Source organism: Pteronotus mesoamericanus, unplaced genomic scaffold, assembly GCF_021234165.1.
Source record: "Pteronotus mesoamericanus isolate MK-2021 breed Mesoamerican mustached bat unplaced genomic scaffold, CSHL_Meso_final contig_181, whole genome shotgun sequence".
Taxonomy (NCBI): domain Eukaryota; kingdom Metazoa; phylum Chordata; class Mammalia; order Chiroptera; family Mormoopidae; genus Pteronotus; species Pteronotus mesoamericanus.
The window spans coordinates 3,905,835-3,917,940 of NW_026555077.1; the positions used below are offsets into that span (position 1 = coordinate 3,905,835).

Sequence of the window (12,106 nt, forward strand, 5' to 3'; positions counted from 1 at the left end):
TATCTTTACATAATGTTAATAGCTAATGAAAGTGTGACAATTACATCTAATTAAATTTAACAACATTTCTGCACTTCTTGTAAACAGACTATATTTTGCTCCAAACAGTGTATGTGGGGACATTAGTGAAGCTGAGGTTCATCTCTATTATGAGTTTTGAAATGTAACCATCAGTCCTGTCAGAAACCGTAACCTCATCTTTTTGTTAAATGAACTGGAAATGCAAGTTCTTACCAAGAGTAGCTTTATTAAGAGGATTCCTGGACTGTTTCATTGGTATAGTTAAAATACCCACTAGCACTTTCCCCCTCACAAACTTGTGTGTTTGGGGGCGGGAGTGACTCACTTATGTTTTGTCTACAACTATAGACTTGTTACTGTAAAATTTCAGGTTAGAGGAGATTCATCTAGATTTAGACTATAATGATGGATGGGAGTAGGCATTGGTTCTTTGTCATAGATTGTAACACATGACTGTTCTCCACATCCTACCTGTGTGGCTTCAGCCAAGTTTAAAAACTCTTGAAGCTTCAGGTTTCCCATGTGCAATATAAGTTTGAAATAACAATATCTGCCTTCTGTACTTTTGTTAGAATTAATCTAAATAATATTTATAAATTTCATATTTAGGGCCTGGCATGTGGTAAGCATTGATAAATACCTGTTATTATTATGAATAATTTTACATCCATATTGTAATATCAAGAGAACAATTAGTGTCATTTCCTCCCATCAATTTTAATGATGTAGGTAATGATTTAAACGTATTTTTCTCTTTTTGAAAAAATGCCATTACATATATCATATTGAAAACAGCACAGGGACCCTCGATATGTAATCAGAGGACACCACAATGGAGTTTTGAGGCACTTGAGCTCTGGAAGGCTTTGGCAAGTCCCCGGGGTTTCCAACCATTCAGGTTTTGCTTTCAGAGTGATGGTCAATGGGATCCTGCCGGACCCTTAGCTGCAGCCATCAGCACTGGGCCATCAGGCAGCATCGGGAAGAGAGGATCTTCAAGGAAAGCCAGGTAAAGGGAGGCACACTTGGTCAGTTGCTACTGTAATTCCAAGAATTTATGACACTAGTCTTTATTTTTCTTCTGTTCCCATTATATCTTAAGCATAAATGAAACATTCCCTCCTGGAGAGGACTCATTCGTCCCCAGAGTGTCAACCATCAAAAGCTTTGCATCTTTGCTGTCGCTGATTTCTCATCTGAAATGTCCTTCCTTTTGTATTTCTGTCAAAGAAATTTCTTAAGGCCCAGCACAAGAGTCAACCCTCTCAGGCTGTCTCCAACAGCCGTTTACCTCTCACTCGTATGAATTTCTCAGGCATTTCTTTTCCTGCCCTGTATCTTGCACTTTGTACAGGCTGCTTTGGCTATTTCTTATTCTTTATATATTGTTCTGGCTCGCCAACAAAATTGGCAAGATTGGAAGTCCCTCAAGGCTGTCTTACATCTCTCTGGGCAGAGTGCTCTATATATATTAGGTCCTCAGCAAATATTTGCTGATGAGAATGTCAATTTTGCAAGCACTTGGAGTCAATTCTCAAAAGTCATCTTGCAACTACTGGAATCTGCCTGGAGCTGATTTCATACTTAGAAGTAATGTTGCCCGAGACTTCTTCTTATAGGAATCCTATAAAACCTCTTGGCAGAATTAAGCACAATCCCCTCTGCCCTAAATTCAAAGACCTTCTTGGAGAAGTCTCCTCGTAGCCGAGAGTTTACGGGAAAGGACAGACACTCAGGTCAGGAGCTCCGCCCTGGAAGCCCCTTTCCTGCTGAGGGCAGCTGTCTCAGTCTCCCATGGTAGAAGGGCTTTAACTTCCCTGTTTCAGAAAGAGCAGGTGTTCTGTCAACAGTAGCTGATACCACTTGGCAAACCCCAGAAACAAAAGCAGGTGAACACTGAGTATGCTTGTTTAAATTTTTTAAAAGATTTTATTAATTTATTTTTAGAGAGAGGGGAAGGGAGGGAAACATCAATGTGTGGTTGCCTCTCACATGTCCTCCCCACCCCTCAGGCATGTGCCCTGACTGGGAATTGAACTGGTGACCCTTTGCTTCACAGTCTAGCACTCAATCTTCTGAGCCACACCAGCCAGGGCTGCTTGTTCAACTTTGTCACTAGATGAGCTTGTATAAGTCACCTCCCACTGTCTCAGGACTTTATTTCCTCTACTCTAAAATGGATGAAGATCTCCAACGTTAAAATTTGATGATTTTTGTTTCTTTAATCAGAAGATCCAAATAAAATAAATTGCATTTGGTAAAAAACTAAAATACAAGACAAATCCACCTGATTTTTTGTTGCTCTTCATTTCATAGAGGCAAATCTGTTTCACATTCTCTTCTCCAGCCTCTCTCTCTCTCTCTCTCTCTCTCACACACACACACACACACACACACACACAGATTGACACACACGCACAATTCTTGTATCAGTCATTTTTTCTCAGAAATCTCTTGCACACTGGGTTCTCCTCTGTGTGGAAAGAACTGCCAGTGAAATAAGACATGGGAATAGGAGAAGAAGCTGGCTCTCTTTTTGAACGTTATATTTGATATACTGAAAATTTTCTGGCTGAAATATGTAGCTAGGTTGCTCTCATTGATTTTTTTTTTTTCTTTTCCAATGCTGAGTGATTTACCTTTTCTGACTTGGAATGCTGAATGTATCTGGAAGTCTTCCTTTCATTTGTACCAATTAAATATTTTTGTTTAAAAAAATGAAACAAAGAAATTGGGCAGTTCACAAACTTACACAGGTGGTCTTTGAGGGTGAAATCTGCGAGAGGGGCATCTCCATTCTCCTGTTGCTTTGCTTCTTGAGGTGACACCCTTTGCCACCCCTCCTGCCTCGTGTCCTCTCTGTCCCTTCCCGGTACCTGCTCACTCTGTTTCTCTGTATTTCTCTTTCTTCTTCCTCAGAGCTCTCGCCTCTGCTACTTATGATTTTCAGTGCTACGGTATTTTGAGACAGGCTGATTTGATCACTGTTTTTGCTTCTTTAAAAGCTTTCTCTGCCCTGTGTATCTTCTAGATTTCTGCTAATGCTGTCATTCTTGTTGGGTTTTATTCTTGTTTTGCTTCCATTTTTCCGTAAGCTTTGTTAACTCTATGAGAGAAGAAGAAAGAGATTTTATCCTCCCTCTTATTCCAGGAATTTTTTTCTGTTGCATTTTGTAATGTGGGTATGCGATATGTCTTTTTTTGGACATTTTTAAATTGAATTTATCGGGGTGACATTGGATCACAAAATCATACAGTTTTCAAACTTCAACTCAATAAAACGTCATCTGCATGTTGCACCCATTGCCCCAAACAAAGTTTCTTTCTGTCCCCATTTTCTCCATCTTTGCCCGCCTCCACTCAGCCCTCGCCCCACTTTCCCTCTGGCTATCACCACACTGTTGTCTGTGTCTATGTGTTATGTGTGTATGTTTTTGGCTAATCCCTTCACTTTTATGTCTTAAAGTCCAAAAGAATAGTCAGAGTGGGTGGTAAGGCTATTCGTGATTTCTATTTTCTTTATGATAGCATTCTGTATTTACTGAAATTGTTTTATGGTACATGCGTACAAACAACTATAGTTAGAAAGAAATTGCAACGAAACTGTTTCCATTTTAGGAAGGAAAAACAATGAGTGCCTAGCTTTGGATCTTGCATTCAGCTCTCTCTCGAATGTCCGTTTCCTTGTCTGTCTTCACCACCAAGCACTACTGCAACGGCTGGCTGAGCTGGAGACAGACAGCCGTCCATGGGGATTGTGGAAGTGATCCGATGGTTAACAGGCGCCTACAAAACTGCAAGTCATGGGTCACTTCTGTTGAATCCCCAAGACTCAGCTCTCACTGCCAGTTACTCCTAAGTGGAAGAAATGCAGGAAATAGCACCAGCCGCCTTATGAAACCCAGCACCTTTAGTACAATATGACAGTTATTTTTTTTAAAGCTGTTGATGATAGGAGATAGAGGTGAGCTATGATGAGGCTTATTCAGTATGATAACATCACATTGTGATTGCAGAGGGTTTTTTTCCCTAATTTTATATTTTATCTATTTATTCATTCATTTATTTATGTTAGCATTCTTATTGATTGCTCTTATTGATTGCTGCATGCTCATTGAAGTTGCATGACAAGTGTTGCTGCTTGCTCACTCCTCACAGGTATCAACCTCAAAAAGCAAACTGTGGCAGGCCACCCAGAAACTAAGGTGGCAGGAATCAGAGACAGAAAGCAGTTCCATTTTTACATGCCCATAAAATTGTTGCCGCTCATTGCATAAATGTAAACATAGGCATGGTATTTCATGACTATAAACTATACGTTCTAACCATTTTGGTCTTTCAGGATGTTAACTAAATATAAGCCTCTATCTTAAGGTATCAACTCACACAGTACAGCAAATCCAGCACTGCATTTATTTACACAACAAGCATTTATAGAACATCGATGAAGTGTTAAAAATCCTGCAGCCACGAGTAACATGAGAATGAAAAGCTCTTAAAGCACCTCTTCTAGTGAGGGATGCAGACATGTTAACAAATAAATGCAAAACAAGATTATAAAACAGTATTTTAGAAGGAGCTATTTATAGGATATAGTAGAGAGAGAAGTTAAAGTTATACTAAACCATTTTTTATTGTCATGTGAACAAAATTGTCTCTATTGAATTCACTGCAATTCGTTGATAAATATGTACAATTGCATATATGAGCTGTCACTGGAAGATGACTCTTTATTGCCATTTTATATTCTGGTAATTCATATTTAGTACTCTGAGTCACTTAGTTTTTCAATCTCTCATTTTCCTTATGTGTGAAGTTCAGTTAATAATTCATGTATTCAATATTCAAAAAGTATATAGGTTACAGATATTTTAAAAATATATCAAAGAGTTGATTAAAAATACCAAGGAAGCCTATGAATATCTAAATAATTTCAGAATATATATAGAATGAAAGATATTATAACTGTTATCATCAGCTTATATATGGCAAAGACAAGTGATTAAATAAATAGACACATGTTATGGAAGACAGATTTATGACATGTGTGCATGCAGCAAACAGTGACAAAAATCTTGTATCTACTCTATAAGAAACAAGGAACATTTTTATTCAGTTGCTAGAGCAAAAGTTAAAAGAAGTTTAGAGGTTCAACATTCTCATGTTTGGTAGGTCGTAGATAATGATTGTCTTAAATGCAGGGTAAGTGGAAAAATCTAAAAATCTGAAGGGCTTTGTGCGGAGGCCCTGGTAATACTTTCCCTTAACTATAAATCCTCTAAAATTAATACTTTTTTCCTTCCTGAAAAAGTAGTTTCCACAGGAGTCTGGTCAGTATTTCAGTGTAACTTGAAAATAATGTTAGTTTTGATGTGTTCATGATAGTATTGGTCAATTATTTTCCACCGATGATTAAATAGCTATAAATCTCATCAATTAACAACATACCTATTGTGTTATGCTTCACCCTATTCTAAAACTCATATTGGAGTGAAAAACGAAATGGCTTTCTTTGCTTTTAAAGCTACTTCAAATGAAATTTGAAATCCAATCTTTTGCATTACAACATTTGACTGCAAAAAGTGTAAATGTCCTCTGTGACAACATGCAATTTTCTAAACTCACTTAAGCAAAGATTGCTAATAATCAAATGAGACCCAGTTCCAAGCTAGATTAAAGGACAGTTGATTGAGGATGGCAATAATTCCTGAAGGACTTGGAAGTCCATCAGAATATTACATTGGGGTCATTAGGCTGTGGGTTGTAAAGTTAAACCTAAAGAGATACTGCTTTCTTGTAGAATGAATTTAACAGTGTTATTATTGAGCTATCCTAAGTTATAATTTTTTTTAATTTAATGAGGACTATGCAATTCTTAAGAAATCTGGGTCAACTTTTCTGTTTTACCTATTTGTAGTACATCAGCCATTATTTAATACCTTAAATATTGGAAATAAGGCCTTAACCCAAAATATAGTCAGTATATAAATGTGAGGCTTTTTTTTTCTTTTTTAAAGCATTTGACAAATGCTTGGCTCTTTGCCAGACATTGTGCTAATTATGTTTCTTACATTATCTTAGTTAATCCTTATAATATCTTCAGGAGGAAAATAGCACTCCATTTTCACACACAGGCAGTTAATGGTATTGAGACATAGAGATGTCATTAAATGCAATCCAAATTTGTTTTGTCTAAGATGATTTACAACACATTTAAGGATTTTTTTAAAAAGATTTTATTTATTTATTTTTAGAGAGAGGGGAAGGGAGGGAGAAAGAGAGGAAGAGAGACGTAAATGTGTGGTTGTCTCTCATGTGTCCCCTACTGGGGTCCTGGCCCTCAACCCAGGCATGTGCCCTGACTGGGAATCGAACTGGGGACCCTTAATCCACTGAGCCACAGTAGCCAGGCATTTGAGGATTTGTTAAGTTTCAAAAGTTGTTCCCATTTTGAAAATGAACATAAATATTATGGCATCAGCATTTTAAGAAAGTGAACTATTGCATATTCTATGAAGTTTTTCTTCAATCCCCAACCAGGAGACATGATGAAAAGTGTACTCACGTTTTGACCAGAGGTTCGGTGTGGGTGAGCACCTGGCTGATCTACTCTTGCTATTATAACACAGGGTACATAAAACTTCTTTTAACGCTCCCTGGCTTGTGTGGCTCAGTAGATTGAGTGCCAGCCTGTAAACCAAAGGGTCACTGGTACAATTCCCACAGGGTACATGCCTAGGTTGCAGGTCAGGTCCCCAATATGAGGCATGCGAGGGGCAACCACACATTGATGTTTCGCTCCCTCTCTCTTTCTCCCTCCCTTCCCCTCTCTCTAAAGTTAAATAAAAAAATCTTTAAAAAAAACAAAAACTTCTTTAACCCATAATCCCATATGACTATGTACCCATGCCAACAGAAAGTGCACTATCACAAAATGAGTAAACCTTTCTTCTCAATTCCTTTGTTTATTTTTCCTTAAGTCTTCACATCCTCAAAGGAAATACACCTTATAAAATCAAGTCGAAATGAGAAATCAAAAGCCCCACCCAACAGAAAAGGGGACATGTCCTTGGAAATTGATTTTTTGCATTCAGCTTTCTAGGTTTTTATCCTGAGAGCAGGATACTGATTCACAGTCCTTTCTCTGAAGCAAGGATTCTTAATTTGAGTAGCTCTGTTAGGTTTCATGCCATTGCCTCTCAGCAGCAACCCATTTCAGTAAGATTTTCTATTTTCTCATAGTTCTCACAATCATATGTGTCTTTCTGCTCTCTACGGTGAATTTGTTCATTGACAAATATATCAATGTCCAATGTTCAGTGTCCAATGAAGTCTTTTTTTTTAACTTGCTGAATCACTTATTACAGAAACATATAATTAATATATTTTATATAACAGTAAAATTAACATAATTTTACATTAATAATAAGATTGATTCATTTAGTTTCATTTTGTATTTTCCTCAATTTCTAAAAATCAATTCTAATAATTTACTTGGTAAATAATGTGTTTTCAATAGCATTTATTTTAAAAATTAATGTGGAAATAAAAAGATCTTACTATTCTAAGTGTAACAAATGCTTAACTCAAACTAAATTTTGCTTAAAATAATTTACCTTCTTAATTTTTGAACCCAACTTTAATACTAATTGTTCAAGTATTGATAACTTGTGGTCTATGTAGGAAAGCATTATGATTTTTCTTAAGTACTCTTAACATCATTAAATGAGATACTATCAAACAACATATTCAGACTTTTCTTTTAAGTCATTTAATTGCATTTAATATCTGTAGACCCCTGCCTTTCTTCTTCTTAACATTCTTGCATAAAATTCACAGCTACAGCCTCTGCCCACATGTAAAATAGGACAAAAATCTTTTTATTCTCTCTTCTTTTCTCTTTTTATATCATTAATCAACCCATGCTCCAACAATACAATATTTTAAGCTTCTCTTCTTGCCTTTATGCTAATAAATGCCTTTTATTCTCTGTGTAATTCTGGTTCCCACCTTGCCTCCTCCATACTTCTCCACTGGGCCAAGGGGCGTGAGGCTCGAGTGGCCCCTCCTCTGTGAGCCCTCCCTGCCATGGCTGTATCCCGACACAGTGGGTCCTTCTGTCCTCTGGGCCTCCAGACTTCCTGAGTACTAGTCAGTCTGTCGACTGGGGTAGCTATCTGAGTAAATGTCTTTCTGATCAGCTGGAGTGTAAACTTCCCTTTGAACAAGGGACCGTTTTATTCTTTCTATATCTGCAACACTGTGCTAAAACAATTAACTCGGAAATCAAGAAAAGTGGTGGTATGATGAGCTAAAAGTTCCATGGTCCTCTTTCTTCTTTGAAATGAGGACCCAATTGCTCCTTGCTAATATACCTTTCTTGAAGGCTGAATGGATACTGAGACGTTGTTTTGGGAAATGTCTGAAGGCTTTCCATTGTAATATAGTCACTTTTCCATAGTAATTCTCTCCTAGAAACTCTTCACCTGAACTGTTGGTTAAGGTAAGTGATCTCCAAGGGAAGGCATGTAATGTCATATATTATTGGTTTTCCTGTGACCTAAGGGGAGAACAGAGTTCTGGGAAATGGTGTAGTAAAGAGTCTTTACAAAAGAGTTACTGTCAAAACTAAACTAAGCTGTTTCAAGAGACTCCTAACTCTCCCTAGTATGTATAGCTTAAAATAAAACCTGATGTATAGAAATGAAAAAGGAAAGTTTGTTTTAAAAGGTTTGGGGTTTTGAAAAGCTATATGCTTTATGTTTTCAATTTCTCCTTATATGCTTCAGTAACTCTTCAGATTTAAGAGTGTTGAAAGCATTGGTTATTGCTGTAGGTTGAACAGTGTGTTTTTACGCAAGTATACCATCTCTGAAACTCTTGTCTTCCAACTTCCATTTCTGTTCAGTTGCTGCTAAACCCATTTTTGCAACCAGCTAAAGATACGATAGCATACATGACATTATGGAAATCTGTGAAGAGCTGTATTTTTCTTATTTGCATTCATGCCATTAGTAAGCATTAGTTAAGCACCAACTAAATATAAAGCATGGTGCTGGGCCCAAAGACTCCAAAGGGAGATGCCAAAAGAAGCCTTTAACACATGAGACTGTAACCAGCACCGATGGCTTTATAATCGTTATTGAACTAGAAAAGAGGATAGAATTCTAACTGATTGAAAGCAGCTTCTACATACCAGTAGTAGGGTTTAGACATGTTATTTAACCTCTGTGTGCTTTCCTTTTCTGTAAATAAAGATAATAATGTAACCTTACAGGATTCAATGGAGATTGAATTAATGAATATGTTGTCAGTGCTGAGAACAATTGTTGATGGCCAATGTGTGCTTAATCGAACATAAATCTGATTAGCTTCACAAAAGATATTCTGAACTTTTTAAGAGGAAAGATGAGAAAGGACTTCCCAAGCAGAGGTAACAGTCTGGGTAAGAACAAAAACGTGGAAGTGTGAAGTATGCTGGAAGGCTTAAATGGTGGGACTTTCTTTTAATGGGAAATATTGAGGAGACGTCCTAGAAATGTAGCTAGGCACCAAATCAGAAAAACCATTGCATGCCAGATCAAGAATTTCTGACCACGATGTCTGTGTTTTCAAAAATGAGCTTTGTGGCAAAAAAAAAAAGAGCTTTATAAAAGAGATACAGCCAAAGATTCATGTGAGGGTTACTAACTGGTTATCATCTCTAATAGCCCAAGCTAGAGATGAGGCGAGTACGATGAGACATGCTATCCTTGGGAAAGCAGCAAGAACAGGGACTTGAAAGCAAAGATTATCCCAAGGGCAAAATATCCACTCCAGGTATATTCTTTCCCTTTTCTATAAAATAGAAATGTATTTGATAAAATCGTATTATTCTTCATCACATTCTGTTTTAGATTTTTACCTTCAAACTACTCAGGAACATTATAGCCTTATGTACTATAATTGATTAATTTTATGACTCACTGTTCAAAGTTAATGGAAATTTCAAACTTATTTTTTATCATGAGAGTCCCTTTCTGGCAGTAACTAGGCAGAGAAAATAAAAGATGGGACTTTTTCTCAGGAGCTACCAAGTAGAAAGGGAGACAAGAAGCAGCATGGACACCAATCCGAAGGAAATATGAGAGAATGTGAATGTGTTCAACTGAAAGATTCAACAAAGGTATATATACCTCTAATTACTGTTTTGATGATTATAAGGATCTTTTGTTGAACCCTTACTAAGTACCAGGTCCTCAGCCATGTATTACATTATCTTATTTGATCACCTGAAAATACTTATGAGGCAAGTACAATTATTGTCTTTATTTTTATTCCAACAGAATCTGACCAACAATTCAAATATGTATTTCTGTTTTAAATATTTTATTTTAGAAGGAGGGGAAAGAAGTAAGAAAGAGAGGGCCAAAATCATCAATGTAAGAGAAAAACATTGACTGGGTGCCTCTCGTGTGCACCCCAGGGGACCAAACCTGCAACCCAGGCACATGTCCTGACTGGGAATTGAACCAGTGATCTTTCACAAAATGGACACCCAACCAACTGAGCCATATCAGCTGGGGCACAATTTCTTTAATATATTTCTTTAAGACTCAAAAATTTGAGTGGCTCTACTCAGCTATTCCTCTTTCATCAGACTCCTGGGGAACTCAGCCCTCATTTTTTTTCACACACAGGACTGATGAGGAAGATCAAAATGGTTTCCTACTGTGTGTAAAAGCTTTCCTTTTTTTCTCTTTAAATTACTGGCTTTCTGCAACTTCCTTCTGTGATCTCTGACAGCTATAGCATTACAGTTTTGATTACTCAAGGTTTGTCTTTACTGAAGTCTCCATCTCTGAAGTCTTGAGAGCACCAACTTGATTTTATTCAAGCGCATTTACTGTTATACTGATGAAGGAAGTGAGCCTCAGAAAAAGTATGACATTGCTTGCTTAAGCTAGCAGGAGAGGGAAATATAAGTGGAAATGTATTCAAGGCAGGATTTGAATCCGTATTTGATTCTAGAGCCCCCACACATAGCTGTCCTATTATTCTGAGAACACCCAAAAACTACCGGCAGGAAACTGTGAAAAACTGAACAATTTCATACTGAGACAAATAACATTATCCTTCATCAAATTTGGTTCCTTCATGGCCAATGTCACTGATACAGACCTTGGAAGGGTAAAGCTTCCCTGGATGTTAGTCTCAATCTTCAAACCAATTAATTTCTCTAAACACCTCTCTGATGGTCTTTCATTCATCAGTTAATGTCACCTTTCGCCTTTCGTCACCCATCTGGGTTCTTTCAGTCCACTCCGATAAGTACTAATGTGCAGGTGCATGAAGTAAGTAGACGGAGTAGGAAGAACTCAGCGTCAGAGGTAAGAGACTGGGACCTCTAACTCTGTCCTGGGTTAGGTGAAGTAACAGAGCCGTAGTTTTCCTTACATACCATGGGTTAAAGTCCATTCCCCTCTATGATCTAATGATTAGTTAACTCTAATTTTTGCCACCTGGAATATTTCTACAGAAAAACTGCGTTTCAGACTGACTGACTCCTCCTACCCTGATTGTCCCCTCTACTAGTCAATGTGCACTTAGAGGCTACACACTAATTTTCACACTTCCACAAGCAAAACATAAACATAAAGGTAAATCTGATACCTTCCAAATAATACAGTATATTCTGTAACCAAAAACAAATGATGTTCTGGTTTTTCTTTCTTATGGAATAGTCCTATCAGTGTTTGCTCTCATTAGTATGATATATGTTCAGAATTTGCTAGATTGGTTTTACCTCATGAATGCCTAAGAAGCAATCTGTCCATGTTGTGGTATAATTCATCTCAGTATTTAGGGAACCATGGTATGAACTGGAAAAAAAAGTATTAGGTACTTCTTTTGGCTCAGTCAACCAAGAACGTATTTTTACTTTTTTCATCTCTTCCCAAACACAGATCCATTACTTGATGGGAACCTCTAACTTGCACCTTAGCCGGGCATTATTCTCATACCACCTAGCAGGTGGCCTGACTTAGTGGACATCTTGATACTACCCTTTTTGTACCTCTGTTTTGATTTTCACCAAAGTAACATG

At 37.3% G+C, this 12,106-nt stretch overlaps 1 protein-coding gene across 1 annotated transcript in view; it reads left to right on the forward strand.

Annotated features, from left to right (window-relative positions):
* Window positions 1-12,106, forward strand: part of ST6GALNAC3 (ST6 N-acetylgalactosaminide alpha-2,6-sialyltransferase 3) — a 280,035-nt gene that overhangs the window by 108,546 nt on the left and 159,383 nt on the right. The gene's annotated exons all lie outside the window — the stretch shown is intronic.